At 42.3% G+C, this 14,017-nt stretch overlaps 1 pseudogene; it reads left to right on the top strand.

The window, feature by feature from the left end:
• The first annotated feature begins 13,527 nt into the window (after positions 1 to 13,527).
• Positions 13,528 to 13,661, top strand: LOC137205172 (U6atac minor spliceosomal RNA; annotated as a pseudogene).
• The last annotated feature ends 356 nt before the right edge of the window (positions 13,662 to 14,017 follow it).

The raw sequence follows: 14,017 nt of genomic DNA, 5'->3' as shown, positions 1-14,017 counted from the left end.
TTTTAAAATGTAAATTACATCCTGTTATTTCCCTGTATGAACCCCTCCAGTCTCTCCCAATAGCTGTTAGAATAATATTCAAACGCCTTGCCTGGTTCTCAGGGCCCACCAGACCCGGATCCTGCCTAGAAGCTTTACAAGTGCATGTGTTTCTACTCTCCCATCACTCACTCACCACACCTGTGTCTCTTTCTCCAACAGACCAAGCCCGTTCTTACCGCGAGGCCCTCACGTCCTCTGCGTAGGATATGCTCCCCCTTCACTGCAGTTCTGGTGTTTCACGTTAAGGTTGCAGCTCATGTGCTGCCTCCCCAAAGGGCCTGCTTTGATCACCCTAACCCCAGTCTCACTCTTTTCCATTACCCTGGTTTAGTTTCTTCATAATACCTCCTGCTATTTAAAATAACATCTTGTTGTGTTTATTACTATATTCTCCACTAGAGTATAAACTCTGTAAGCCTAGAAAAAATATTAGGTACTTGTTTTGTTTGAAGCAACATAAACTGGCTCTGAGCAGATTAAGGAGGAAGAAATTCACTGGGAACATTCTGACTCTCTGAGGTAGGATTTTAATAGCATTTATGCTCCTGGTATGACCTTAGACATCTTTGGTAAACAAAACCTGGCTCACAATCAGTAGGAAGCATTTTTATTAAGCCAGAGATACAGCTGTTAAAAATATTCAACCCCTTCACAAATATTAATATATAGGGAAGTGAATGAGTGACTTTGGACTATAGATCCATGGCTATTTATCTAAGTCTGGGCAAAAAGAGAACTATCTTTAGGGAAGTGGTAAAAATTCCTGGATGAAAATATGAAGTTAGACAACTGTGATGATGAACACTGTCTCTTAAAGAAATGACTGAGCTAGAACATTAACTCCAAAAAAAGGAAAACCAGAAAATCATTTATCTTGGGCCTGGTGGCAATGGACTTGAACACTTGTTTAATAAAACATGAACTAACCTTTGATGTTGTAGGGGAGGAAAAAGTTTTCCTTGACTCTCTTAGGGTCACTGGCTGGGTCTGAAAGTTAACATGACAAAGGCATAGTAACAGGAGAAAAGAATACAAGTTTATTTAACATGTTTTACATGACACGGGAGCCTTCCTCAAGAAATGAAGAATTGAAGAAGTGGTTAAAACCTGAGTGTTTTCATGCTAGGTTAGATGAAGAGTGGATATCTGTGGAGAAATATGATGAGACAAAGGAGGCATGAGCTATACCAAGTGAAGCAAGCCAGACAGAGAAAGACAAATATCATACGATAGGGCTTATATGTGGAATCTAAAATTATGATACAAATGAACTTATCTACAAAACAGAAATAGACCCACAGACATAGAAAACAAACTTATGGTCACCAAAGGGAAAGTGGGGGGGGGGATTGAGGGCTAATTTAGGAGTTTGGGATTAACATATACACACTACTATATGTACAATAGATAACCAACACAGTACTATATATAAAATAGATAACCAACAATGACCTACTCTATAGCACAGGGAACTCTACTCAATATTTTGTAATAACCTATAAGGGAAGAGAATCTGAAAAAGAAATATATAGAATATGTATATGTATATATGTATATATACAGCAAAATGATTCAGTAATATATATACATATGTATACACTGAATCACTTTGCTGTGATTACTGAATCACTTTGCTATACTCCTGAAACTAACACATTATATATCAACTATACTTCAATAAAAAAATAAAATTTAAAGAAAAAAAATTTTTTTAAATATGTAACCATTGGGGAGAACTAGGTTAAGGGTATATGGGACTTCTCATCAACTTCTGGTGAATACATAATTATTTAAAAATAAGAAGTAAAAGAAAAAAAGTGTTTGTGACTTAAAAAGAAGAAAGTATGAGCTAATTGTAATAAACTGGGGAAACTTAGGCCTGTTGATTTGGACTCTTCTCTCTCTATCTTAGAGATGAGCATGTCCCTTTTCCCAGGGTGTGAGGAGGACACTTCTCAATGATGGAGAAGCACAGGGGAAGATCACACAGACCTTCCTGCTTCCTGACATTTTATCAAACTCTTTCAGCTTAAAATAGGCAATATATCAACATGTCGTGTTCTGGGGTAGCATGTTCTGACCCTAGTCAATAACAAACTTGCAACTTATTTTTGAATAAAAGGAATGTAAAAATTAACTGAAATAATTAGGGTTTTTCCTGACCACAATATGAAATGTCCTTATGGAATAGCTCTTTCCAGATTCTCTTGACACGGTACGGTGTACCTTCTGGAAACAATAATGTCTGAAACATGCATGTTCTTTCATGCTAAAAACCAATGATTACAGTCCTGCCATAGGCGGTCTGAGATCTAATAGGCTGGGATTGAATCTTTTCCCTAAGTGACAAAGTCTGGGGAAAAAGCTCAAAGGAGAAAGATTTTCTAGTTATATGAACTGAATTTGATTACCTTTTAGCAGTATTAAGGAAAAGCAGTTGAGAGCTGGACTGCTTGACTTTCATTATAAAATAAATGCACCCTCATATTGAAAAACAAGGTTCTGAAAAAATTCAATAAGAATTCTAAAATGTGAATTTTAAAAAAGCATTTTCATTACTTTTGTGATTCCTCGATGTCAGCCCCAGACACTCTGACATCATGCTAGGAGATAATCATCTTCCAGAAAGAAAAGTAACAAATCTCATGTGAACCAGGAATGAGTGGAAATAAATAATGGGCAAACGTTTCATAATTTCTAATGTCCTTCATAATGTCCCCACATTCTGACTTTAGAGTCTATTAGGAATTTTCAAAATTAGATTATCAAAATGATGCCTGACTTGCTGTCATCTGACGTATGGGTCTGAACGTTCAGGAAGAGTGAAATTCATAGAACACACTACACACCTCATGTTACTCTATAACTCCAGGTTTTTTCTCCAAAGATATTTTTCCAGAGAGCTTCACAAGTAGCAAAGTTGGCTGATGTGAGTTTTGATTCCTCTCCCTTCTTCAAGCTACCCCTGACAGTTTCTAGGGAACAGGAAAACGTGGACAGTCTGCAGTCGAGAGCTGACTATAATTTCCACATCCTCTTCTACCTCTTGAGAGAATAATTTAAGGAACGCTTGATATTGCATATTAAGACATCAGATATTGCAACTTCCTCTGGAAAAAAAGGAATGTGGGTGCAAATTACAGTCAATCTCATTTTTCAGGAGTTAGTTTCAAGATAAAAAACATATATATGACCCAGGCATGGAGGAGAAGGAGAGCCAGGTATCATCATCGTGCTTAAAAGTCAAAAAGAGATTGGGCTCATAAACAATGTGAAACAAAATAATAGTGGCAGGTTGGAATTAAATTCTAAAATGCCTGAGATACCAAATGAATTTCTTCCCATGCATAAACATGGAAAACCTCTAAAAGAAACAACCACAGAAATAAGAACTAATGAGAAATTTTCAAGGCTGTAAATAAAAGCAGGAATGAGTGTCTTTAGAAAATAGGGGCATAACGAGTTTTCCTTTCTATTTTGCAGTGCGGGGAGTTGAGCATGAAAAACCTCTGTTGGGCATGAAGACAGGATGAGCTACGCTGCTCCCAAGCTTCACCTCTCTGGTTCTTCCAGGAGGTGGGGACTGCGGAGAAAGGCAGCACAGCCTCTGGGAGCTGCCATTGAACCCAAACAGCCACACCAGCCCCAGTCAGCTCAGAGGTCAGCTTAGGCACCAACAGACACCGCCTGGCATTTACGTGGAAGCCTAGGTCTGGGGGACGGAATGGTGCTGTAGTGGGTTAAATGGTGGTCTATCCAAAAGATACATCCACCCAGAACCTGTGAAAGTGACCTGATTTGGAAAACAGGTCTTTGCAGATGTAATTAAAGATCTTGAGAGGAAATCATCTCGGATTACCTGGGGAGGCCCTTAATTCAATGACAAATGTCCTTATAAGAGTCAGAAGAGAAGACAGAGAGACACACAAAGGAGAAGACCATGGGAAAAGGGAGCCATTGATTGGAGTTATGCAGCCACAGCCGTACTTATAAATATGGTAGGAAAATTCCTAGAAGTTCAGACCTAAGTTCACATATGGGAGAATTGCTCTTCCAGCTTCCCAAACTACAGCCAATATCTGGATGTTATAATTTGTAGGGGCAGAAAAATATCTTTTTGCTCTACACTTCTAAGTTCTCTACAGGGAACCCTATTACAAGAAACAGATTAAAAAGAGAAAAACAGACGAATTCATTTAATGTAAGTTTTACATGACACGGGAGACTTTGTAAGGAAATGAAGACCCCAAAAGAATGGCTCAACCTGAGTGTTTCTAAGCTGGGTTTGCTGAAGAGTGAAGGGCAGCTCTCACAGGAAGCTTTTATGACCCACTTCAGGAGAAGATCAGAAAGACCTTCCTGCACCTGCCGTTTCTCAAATTCCTCCAACTTGAAACATTCAACACGCCAAGGTGCTGTATTTTGGGGGTAGCATGTCTTGAATGCCATCAGATTCTTAGGATGCTTGTTCTCCAGGCCAGGATTTTCCACTTGATTAGTAAGCTCAGGCTGACTGTAATCTTCTGGAGGATGAGTTTCAGCCCCCTAGAGGTGTTCAAAGACCACCGTCAATGTGGGACCCTGATTTTGATTATTTGTTTTGCCTTTATCAACTCTATAGATGTGGGCCTCTCAAGTTAAATCCAGAGTAGAAGGTATCTCATTTCTTAAAGTCCATAAATTAAAAACCTATTGGGCTAACCAAACGTTCTATTTCCAATGTTTCCTGCCCTATTATAAGGTTAGGTTTCTCTGGCCTGTGTGTTATGGGTAGGTACGGCAGGCATGGGTCAGTTGGTACTAACTCCTGGATCACGGCTGACCTCTGTATCACTTTCTGGAGACACTGATCCAGAAGAAAGTCACCTTTTCTTTAGCTTTTAGTTGCATGAGAAGGAATCAGTTGGCTATATCATCAAGAGTCTTTATTACAACCTGACTACCTTAAGCAATAAAGGAATTATTGGAAAAAATATTGGGCAACTCAGAAGCCCAATAAGAAGGCTGGAGAACTAGGCTCACAAAACAGGTAAACCCAAGGTAAAGACTTCGTCAGATAGGAACTACTGCTGTCACTGCTGAATACCTCTATGGCCACTTGACTCAGCCACCACTGGACACTGTCACCAGTTGTAGACAGTGCTGCTAAACCACCACCACAACTACTGAAAAACAAATCTCACGGTCTCTTCATCTCTGTACCACTTAAGAGTTAATGTTTGAATGTATACTTGGCCAAGTCATGTGCAAGAAAGAGTTGGGGGTCCCCCAGATCGTCGTTTCTCCAGTGGTTCCCATCATCACCAAGACTCTTCCAGTGAGGGACTTCCCCACGCTAGAAATGCTCAACAGCCCAAAATCATGACAACTGGGCTAATCTTCATGGGTTCTATGGAGAACCTGGGCATTTCTGTCTGACTAGAGCTGAAACCACGATGGCACTTATATTGAGACTCAAGTTGAGAAGAAATAGATTAATCCTTTTAGCTAAAAAGCCCTGTGATCTGGTTCTCCTCCCTTTAGCTTATGTTTAATACCACTTTGGGAACAGCAGGTCACACCACCAGACCTTCCCACTTACATATTCAGAGCTCAGCAGTCTCTTAAGTGTAGGTGATGGGACTTCCTCATCACAAACTAGAGTAGCCCCAAATGATACTTCCCCACTCTTCTCATGTCAGACACACAGACAATGATAACATTTGCAAGGCACACTGAGGTAAATAGAGGAGGTTGTTGAAGTACAGGCATTCAACCTGGGGATGTGCCCAGGTGCCCCAGCTGAGACCACCTTAAAGGCTGTGCATACCTAGTCCACCATAGACCCTCTAAAATCCACCCCGGGATTAGGCCAGCCCAGTAAAGACCTGAGCACTGGAACAATTTTTACTGAACTGACCATTTGGGCAATGCCATTAGGCTGCATTGGAGGTTGTTAATAAGAGACAGTCCATAGTGATTCATTGCTGTGTAGAGTGACGGATGGATGTGGTTCATCATACCACACACATCCTCTCAAGTACAACCCACAGGAGAACTTTCCTCTGATCTCGGTATCAAGAAAAGCTGTGTGCTCTTGAGCACCTGTTTTTGTTTGATGTCCCGGTCAGGATACGGTGAATCTTGTAATGGATCAAATTTCTCTGCTAAACTGGCTCTGGGAGGGATAGAATAAAATTTGAAGCCTGTATATAATGTGTTTATAGGACTCCAAGTCATGTGTCTTCTGAACTCACCTCACACATGGCTCCATCTCACTTTCCCACCCTTATGTTCCCCGACAGATTTCCGTTGATTTCACCCTGTTATATTGTATGTAGCTTTGTAATCCACTTTAGACCATTTTAGGAACAGAGTGGGAATGGAAGGAAGAGAGAGAGAGAAGAAAGGAAGGAAGGAGAGTAGGAAGGCAGGCAGACTGACAAAATTCTAGACCAGTTTATATCACATTTATTTGTTCAGCTAAGTCACACCTACAAGGTGTGAACTATAACTTACTCAGTTTTATACACTCAAACTTATGGCTCCCAATTAATAAATAAGTTATTGTGGATAAAACTATTATCACAACAACGTGACTGTACCTAGTGCTACTGAATTGTGCACTTAAAAATGGGTAAAACGATAAATTTTATGTTGTGAATATTATGTATATTTTTCCACAATAAAAAATTTGTAAAGCTATCCTTTAAGATAAAAAAAAAATTCTGTAGCTCTACAAAGGCTTAAGCTTCTTATAAGAAGGAACTGTCCTATTTACCTTAGTGATATACCTTTCACTGCACCAGAGCCTAGGACAATAAAATGTAAATATCTGGTGACTGATATATGGTCCTTGAATTGAATTTCCTGAAGATATAAGTAGACTTTACATGTAGGCAGTTGGCTGTGAGTGTGAGTTGGGACTCCCAAAGTTTCTGGGTGTAAGTATCTGCCCATCATTTGTGGTCACTGAAATTCCTACCATTCCTTTGGATTAAGTCCATATGGAAAGGCAGATATCTTCTGCTAAAAGAGGAATATTTTTTGGAATACATATATTTTTTAACATCTTTATTGGAGTATAATTGCTTTACATTGCTGTGTTAGTTTCTGCTGTATAACAAAGTGAATCAGCTATATGTATACATATATCCCCATATCCCCTTCCTCTTGAGCCTCCCTCCCACCCTCCCTATCCCACCCCTCTAGGTGGTCATAAAGCACAGAGCTGATTTCCCTGTGCTATGCGGCTGCTTCCCACTAGCTATCTATTTTACATTTGGTAGTGTATATATGTCCATGCCACTCTCTCACTTTGTCCTAGCTTACCTTTCCCCTCCCTGTGTCCTCAAGTCCATTTTCTACGTCTGTGTCTTTATTCCTGTCCTGCACTTTGGTTCTTCAGAACCATTTATTTTAGATGGAATACATAATTTTTTTAATTAATTAATTTATTTTTTTGGCTGTACGCAGGCCTCTCACTGTTGTGGCCTCTCCCGTTGCGGAGCACAGGCTCCGGATGCACAGGCTCAGCGGCCATGGCTCACGGGCCCAGCTGCTCCGCGGCACGTGGGATCTTCCCAGACTGGGGCACGAACCCATGTCCCCTGCATCGGCAGGCGGACTCTCAACCACTGCGCCATCAGGGAAGCCCGGAATACATAATTTTTTAAGCTATCTAGCTGAGAGTATGGCTCCGGGGAAGGAAGCTGCAAGACAGGTGAGCTTAGGTTGAGCTGAAGTTAAGAGAAATGGAGATAGTATGTCAAACAGGATACATTCCAGAGCATAGCAAGCCTGTGAAGTCCGTTGAGAGGGAGAATCCACACACTGTAGTAGAAAGCTGTGAGGCATGGTAAGGGCAATAACCGTGTGACTCGGGTGGAAAGGGACCCTCCAAAAGATAGGAGAGGAGGTGCAGAAATTCTGGAAGGTTTTTATCATAAATATAAAGACAGAGCTGCTTTCTGGCCAAAGTAGCCTAGAATCACACTTTACACTAGATTGTAGGATTCAGAGCAAGAAGGAACCTCAAGCATCATTTAATCCCACACCTTTCTCTTATAACTGTGAAAACAGAGATATACCGAGGGCAGTGGGTGGCAACACCAAGAGAAAATCCAAACCCACAAACCAGTGCCACCTCCACGGTAGCCTTCCACTGTTCATAGTAGGTGGTTTTTATTTACTATTTTCTGCCCAATTATTTGATTCTAGCAGCTGGGACACCAACGATTTCTCTGAGTCATGGATTGCTTCATGGTTGTAAACTTTATGATGATGGTGGGGAATTCGCATTGCAAACGACAGCAGGTAAAAAGCCTACAGTAACCCGGGAATACAGTGTTAAGCTTTCCCTGATGAAGGTGGACGATTTGTTTACATCTTCGAAAATACTTGGCAGCCCTTGGGGCCATTTTGCCAAGAAAAATCTCCTTCCAACACTATTTCCACTCGGGCATTCATCATTCCAACCCCACAGGCTAAAAATATAAAGGCATCGTGGGAGGGAGAAGAAGGGAAAGGGGGCAAGCGTACGCCTCGCTGTGTATGCAACCATCTCATTAGAGCAACTCCGTCTTGCCGCGTCAAAAAGAGGTTTAAGCCATTTTGCCCAACAACTCCTTCTCCCGGCTACAGTGACTACCTTCCCTCTCATTGAGCCTCTTCTGTGCTTTCTCCTTTTCTGCCCCCTGAAGGCACTCTATGCTTTTTATAACCATCTGGTTCATTTTCACTAGGCAGTGTCGTCCCTTCTCCCTTTTCTTTCTGTTTCCATGTTTGGGAAACACCTTAAATGTTTACCAGTGAACCATGTACACTCTGTGTGCTTGATTCACCACGTTTACAGAATCTGAAAACCACATCCCAGGTAATCAGAAACATGGTTGCATTGGTGAATGTTTGCACCCTAAGTTCCACGCAAGAGCTGAGGCTGCAGATACATAATAGCATTGAACTCACGTGGAAGTGACAACTACTATAAACTTCTCCAGCTATAGATGTTTACATGGCACTTACTGTGTTCCAGGAAATACCTTCAATGTTTTTCAATTATTAACTCATTTAATCCTCATAACAACTGTACAAGGTAGATAGTATCATTATCCCCATTTTTTCAGAAGAGATGTTAAGCAACTCGCCGATGAACTCGGCTAATAGCTGGTGGTGCTGGATAGAAACCTACACACTTTGGTTCCAAACTCTGTTCTGTTACCCCCTACCCTCTGCCATCTCCACAACTACACAGGCTGGGTGAAAATGATGCCTCTTCTTGCCCAGCTACACCAGCTCTAACCACATTTTTGACATTAGACTCCATTGCCTTGAGGACTTAGAAAGTAAGAGGCTGCAGATGAGCTGCGCTCTGTGCAGGTTGAACGACTGGTACCAGGCCCATCCCGAGGCAGGACTGTGGTGCTTTCCTCCTTCTCTCCAAGGCCCCGACAGACCCTCTCTGTTCCTTTCTCATGCAACTATTTGTGGTCATCTTCAGCACCAGTCCCCTGAGGCTCTGAGTTTGAGAGAAGAGTGCTAATAAAAGTAGTTAACGATGATTAAATGTTTAGTACGTGCTAGGCATTGGTCTAAGATCTTTGTGTATTATCTCCTTGGATTCGCAAAATAGCATTATGAGGCAGGTACTTTTCATCCCCACGGTACAGAGAGGAAAACAGAGACACACAAAGACCCTGTGGCCTGTCAGAGCTCTTACAGCGAGTGAATGGAAGAGCTGCAGTCCATGGCCACCAGGCACTGCCACTGGCCTACTGGGGAGTCGCGCAACCCCCTGCCACATCAGACCTGTCCCGTGGTGTCTGCCCGTGTCCCAGGGCTGGAGGAGAATGTACCACTCCTCCCCTAGACTCACACATCCCTCCGATTGCCTTCTGCGAGCATCCACTGCATGGGTAACAGAACGTAAGGGGAGTCTGGACAATGGCCGCAGATATGATGTTGCAAATGCACTTCGTCCCTTCTCTGTATCATTCATGTCACTCAGCATGCCTTGAAGCACTGTGGCAAAAAGGTCCAGGAAATAGTCTCCTCAGAGGTCGTCCAAAATCTAACCCTTGTTTTAGGAGTTAAATGGTGTTGCCTCTCCCTCCCTCTATCTGTCTCTCTCTCTTCTTTTTCTGTCTTATGACTCTATTTTCCTTTCCTTAATAAATCCAAATACCCGAAACACATTTTCTTCTTTAGGGAATATTAACTACAGTAGTCATCTAAAAAACGTATTGTCTCACTCTGTCACTATGTAGGCAATAAAACTTATAAATAAATTTTATGGAGATAATCTCAGTTGCATGTTACACAGCCAGTCCAATTAACCTAACATTGAATTTAGCAGGGGAAATGGGCCTTCGATGGGCTGGGGAGAGAGAGATTAGACAGAGCTTCGAGGAAGATTACTTAGAGTCATAGTCTCTGACAGCTAGCTCGCAGATCTTGATATGCCTCCGCCAGAAAATGAAAGTATCAGGCTGGTTTCACATTTGTTGATATTATTTTGCTCAGGCAAAATATCTAAATTGTACTCATTCCTTGACAGAGAAAGAGAGAGAGGAAATCTTATTAGTACCACTGAAACTTCCTTCGCTGAAATAGGACATTAAGAAGAGAACTGATAACGGGGAAAACAAAAACCTTCTGGGCCTGAAACTGTCTATTATCATCCCATTATCTTCCATCCGTTGAGGATGTTAGGACAATCTATGGTCCCAAATCTTCTAGGATAAAATGAACTCTTATAAGGCAAACAAAGCACTAGGTCAGAGATACTTCACTTACATGGTTCTTGTGCTTCCTGCTTCATATAATGGTGAGGAGTTTTCTGACCATTGAAACGTAGAATTTCAACACTGTGACAAAAAGAGAAACACTAAATGGGTGGTCATCTTGAATCAAAGAGTGAGGGACTTCCCTGACTGTCCAGTGGTTAAGAAAGCACGCTTCCACTACTGGGGGTACAGATTCAATCCCTGATCGGGGAAGTAAGATCCTGTATGCCTCGAGGCGCAGCCAAAAAATAGGAAAAAAAAAAAAAGTGAGTTGATAAGAATGTCCGTGCGAAAGTCCAGTTGAGGCCAAGAGAGAAACAATTGCAGTAAATACACTGCCTGGTCGGAAGGCATTAAGCGCAGATGATTTTAGAAGGTCCTAAAAGCACTGCTTAAATGGAGAGAGAAAAGCAGCCCTGCCGAGAATGCTGCATATAGTGGTAGTAGATCCCATCCGACTATGTTAGGCTCTGCTGGGATGAAGGGGGGATCCCGCCGATTACGACGGCAGGTGCATAAGCCAGGGCAGCACCACAGCCCGATATCACTCAGGAAAAGCCCGAAGCGCACCTTCACATCCTTTTCCTCCCCAAACCAATTTCATCAATGAGAGCCGCTAAAGCGTTATTCGGTTTTTGCTTTTGGTCATTGTTTCATGGTAGCAAAATACCTAACATAAGATTTACTATTTTAACCATTTTTAAGTGTACAATTCAGTGGCGTGAAGTACATTCACAATGTCGTGCAAACCATCACCACTATCAATTTCCAGAATATTTTCCATCATCCCAAACAGAAACTCTGTACCTGATAGACAACAACGCCCCCTTCCCCCAGTCCCCCAGCCCCTGGTGACCTCCGTTTTACTTTGTCTCTATGGATTTGCCTAGCCTAAGTATCTCATACAGGTGGACTCATACAATATGTGTCATTTTGTGTCTGGCTTATTTCACGTACATAATGTTTTCCAAGTTTATCCAAGGTGCAGCTTGTATCAGAATTTCATTCCTTTTAAGGCTAAACAACATCCCGGTATGGATGGATATACCACATTTCGTTTATGCAATTTGTCTGTCAATGGACATTTGGGTTGTCTCTATCTTTTGGCTATTATGAATAGTGCCGATATGAACATTGGTGTAATCACTGAAGCATTTTAAGCAAAATGGAAATCAGATCAGATTTCTATTTTAGAAAAATCATCCCATATATCAGTCAGGGTCCAGCCAGGAAAAAATCATACCAGTTATTTTAATAGAGTTTAATGTAAAGAGTTATTAGCCAGATAAATGAAAACAGTATCACAGGGTGGGAACTACAGAAAGCAGCTGCTATCCCTAGGGTTGGGGATACAGGGAGAAGAGGTTGCCAAGATGCAGAAGCCTGGAGAAAGAGCCCCTTGGAGCTGAAACTCAGGCCCTTGAGGAGAGAGTCCTATTCAGCTGGTATTGGTATCTCTGAGCTCTGGGTGTGGGGGGGGGGCAGGTTCTGAGCTTTGGGAGATCACCAAACATTGAGGAAGCGTGCTGCTCAGCTGTTGTCGGTGTCTCCGCACACAGAGGAGAAGACCTGTGTGGCTCCCACACTCAGAGGGGGCATTGCTTGGCCGGTGCTGGTATCAGTAGGCATGATGAGAGTAATTCTGTGAGTATTGTAAAGAGTGCAAACTGGATTCAAATGCTGCTGCTGGAACGAACTGGCACAGCTGGGTGAAGAAGCAAGGTGGGTGAGTCACACCAACAAAAACAGGAAGCCGCCAGGAAGGAGCAAGTCCCTTCTCCCACCTCCAGCCTTGCAGGCTGCTTCTCATGCCCCCATTGCCGGAGCCTGGCAGGGATCCATCTAGCAGGGCAGAAATGTGGTTTGCAGAGACCCAGCCCCAGTGTCACTAAAGAGAGAGTAAAGAGAGTGGGTTTAAAGCTGAGAGAGAATAACTTAATACCAGAATAGTCCTACTGCAATGGGGGAAACAATTGGAGGCAGCAAGCCTGGCGTCAGGAATAAAGGGCATGTTGGGCATATTCCCAGTGGTAGACAGTCCTTGGGAGTGACTGGTCCAGTTTAATGTGTTTACATTGGGAACGGTCTCCAATGGCCACATCTGTATTATGTAACTCCATCCACTGACCATAGCTGACTTATCCAGGGTGATCACCTAACACAAGCTGAATTCAGATTCTGTTTCTAATGTTTGAAATTTGGAAAAGATACACCTCAACCCTGGGAATTATCAAAGCTGAGTTAAGTAAATGGATCTGCGGACAGCCCCTGCTGAGGTTGTTGGAGATCACCTGGCCCTTCCCTTCCCATGTTCTTGGTTGTTCAACTCCAGCTCTGATTGCATGAGCTAACTCAGAAAACTTGCAATAAATTCTCCCTTTTCCTTAAGCTAGCCAGAGCCCTTTCTGCTGCTTCATATTTTCTCTAGCCTCCCAGAGCTTACATTCCAGGGGAGTTTAAGAAATGTAAACAACATCAACACTGAGGGTTGCCAAGTGTTCTAGGAGAGGGAAAGAGAGTAAGCGGAGGTGTGAGCACAGAGCAGGGGCACCTAAGCTCATGGATGGGGACAGAAGTGAGGGAAAAGCAGGAATGGGGTGAGTGGCGGGGTTGAATACTCCAGACACAGGAATCAGTTTGAAGGCCCAGAGGCAAAAGAAAGTGTGGCATGTTTGAGTGAGTAAAACCAGCTCAGATTGGTTCACGTAGAGAAGTAGGTGGAGTGTTGTATGAAAGGAGAGAAGGTTAGCACTCCCGTTGACCCAGGGACAAGGATGGAAGTGGCCCTCGGACCTGACAACACGCATACGGTCAAAGCATTGCCACCTACTTCATGGCATCTAACCATTATTTTTAAACCAAAACAGAAACACACATACAGAGAAGAGATTAGTGGTTACCACAGGCGAAGGGTAAAGGGAATCCACTGTATGGTAACAAATGGAAACTAAGTTTTTGGTGGTGAGCATGGTGTAGTGTATATAGAAGTAGAAATATAAAGTACACATGAATCTTACGTAATGTTATAAACCAGTGTTACCGCAATAAAAAATAAATTAAAAAGAAAAAAAGCAGGTGGAATAGAGAGACATGATAACAACAGCTCGATTATTGAAGGTCTATTATGTACCAGGCATGATTCTAAACAGCTCTAGGTGCTAACTGATTTAGTCCTTGTAATAATCCAAAGAGAAGGCAATATTGTTGGGAGA

This window comes from Pseudorca crassidens, chromosome 13, assembly GCF_039906515.1.
Source record: "Pseudorca crassidens isolate mPseCra1 chromosome 13, mPseCra1.hap1, whole genome shotgun sequence".
NCBI classification, from domain to species: Eukaryota; Metazoa; Chordata; class Mammalia; order Artiodactyla; family Delphinidae; genus Pseudorca; species Pseudorca crassidens.
Note: the sequence above shows the minus strand (reverse complement) of the source record. Positions and strands in the feature narration are given on the sequence as shown.